Raw genomic sequence first — 2280 nt, forward strand, 5'->3', positions numbered from 1 at the left:
GCACTTAACAACAACAACAACAACAATGAAGAAAGAAGAAAGCATATGTATCTGAACCTTTCCAATTAATTTCAAAATTTATGAGCACCCTGGTGTGTGTCAATTGCCACAGTTAGTTGGACTGGACTTTAGCTTATGGACTGCAAAGTCGGTTTGAACCGCAAGGTCGGCAGTTCAAGTTCACCAGTCGTTCCTCAGAAACCCTATACAGGGTCGCTATGGGTCAGAACCAACTAGACAGCACTCAACAACAACTATGTGTCAAGCATAAGATTCAAGGGTAGGTCAAACAGCATTCCCACTAAGCTTGCAATAACTGCATGCATGGGTTTATTCCACACAAACTGGGTTTAAACAAGTCTCTGAAATCAGTGGATGGCTACAGACAAGTTCTCTAAGTAACATACTTGTCATTGTTTCACTAGGGTACCTTCAAAAGTAATATCCAATCAAAACAAAGGTTTCTGAGGGGATCTGCTGGACCAATTAAATTCAAGGCAGAGAGGTCAATTTAGAAAGTTATGCGGACCATTTGAGGGACAATCTTGACAAATTACCTGTAAGGACACACGACAACCAGGAAAGCTTATTAGGAAGAAGTTTTAAACAGAAAACTGCATTGGTGAGAAAAAGGCCAAGAAACTTGTGCCAAGAAATTTTTTCCCATCAAGACAATGCACCTTCTCATTATCAGGGGGTAGTAAGAGCTGTCATATGAGAATTTCATAGGGAAACGTTACCCCAGCCACCTTACAGCCCTGATCTCCCCTTTCAGAATTCTATTTCCCAAACTCAAAGAACATTTAAAAGGAATATGATTTGAGTCCCTTCAGGATTCCAAAACTGCCAATTTAATGTGCTGTAATTCTTTGGGGCAGGGCTGTTGTTGTTGTTGTTAAGTGCCGTTGAGTCGGTTCCAACCCATAGCAACCCTGCACAGGGTTTCCGAGGCTGTAAATGTTTACAGCAGCAAAAAGCCTCATCTTTCTCCCGTGGAGCAGCTGGTAGTTTCAAACTGCTGACCTTGAGGTTCACAGCCCGATACGTAACCACTACGCTACCAGAGCAGGGTTAGAAAGATGGAAATACTGACTTCAGAAGTGTATAGACTCAGAAGGAGGATGTGTCCAGAAATCATCACTTCACATTCTGATAATTTTGTTAAACACAAGTTACCCATGGTTTTGTAGCAATACTTTTTGACTCACCTGCATGCATCTACCATTCTCCTCTACCTTTAGTAAAAAAAAATTCCTAGACAGCAAAATATTGTAACTTCCATCTCTGTTTTTCCAATAATCAGATACCTCCACTAATAAGTCCCACAAGCCCTTAAATTTAACCAGTCTGCTCAAGATGAACACATGTTAATGACCCGAGAAGCAACCCCAAAGCTTCACTACCACTTGATTTTTCACCCTGACTTATACTCTTCCTATGAGGTCCCTCCTTTCTAATCTCATGGACATTTACCTTGATAGTTTTTCTACATATTCTTCCTAGACTACAAAATTGCCTTATAAATAGTCTCCCTCTGGTTTGTGAACCACAAGGTTGGCAACTCAAGTCCACCAGCCACTCCACCGGAAAAAGATTTATAGCCTCAAAAACACTATACATAGGGTCATTATAAATCGGAGCCAACTCAACTGGCACTTAACAACAACAAACAAACAGTCTTCGTAACTCTTTCTGCCCATTGCTCCAGAGCATTTATATAAGATTAACTTAAAATAAAATTCTAATCATGTTGACACATGACTTAAAAAAACTTCAATGGTTATCTCAGTTCTACAGAAAAAAATACAAATCCCTCACTCTTATACCATGTTCATCCACCTGAGCAAAATTTTGGACCCACCCAAGCAAGTATACTATTATTGCATATGTTAGTACCACAAAATAACTTCATCATACGCCTTATCTAAAACACTACACAAATCACAGGATATTAGGAAGGCAACCAAACCAGCCTATTTTCTACCATCTTAATTACTGGTCTCCCAACCATCAGAGGGTACTCCGAATCTTCGGAGTGTACTCATCAAGTACAGTTGTCAGCAATAGTAAAGGGGTAACAAGAATTACGTTAAAACTGCGTGTGCTGCTCTCTCTCTCCTCTCTCTCTCTTCCTCTGTGGACCTGGGACTCTAATTATATGATAATAAACTTCACTTTATATATCTATACATATATATGCTTCACTGGTTTTGCTTCTCTAGAAAATCAGGCCAAAGACATGTGGTACCAAGAGAGTGGGGTTCTAGAGAAACAAAATCA

At 39.9% G+C, this 2280-nt stretch overlaps 1 protein-coding gene across 1 annotated transcript in view; it reads right to left on the bottom strand.

Annotated features, from left to right (window-relative positions):
- Positions 1-2280, bottom strand: part of CSPP1 (centrosome and spindle pole associated protein 1) — a 135244-nt gene that overhangs the window by 73428 nt on the left and 59536 nt on the right. The gene's annotated exons all lie outside the window — the stretch shown is intronic.

The sequence above is a fragment of the Chrysochloris asiatica genome, unplaced genomic scaffold (assembly GCF_000296735.1).
Source record: "Chrysochloris asiatica unplaced genomic scaffold, ChrAsi1.0 scaffold00036, whole genome shotgun sequence".
Classification (NCBI taxonomy): domain Eukaryota; kingdom Metazoa; phylum Chordata; class Mammalia; order Afrosoricida; family Chrysochloridae; genus Chrysochloris; species Chrysochloris asiatica.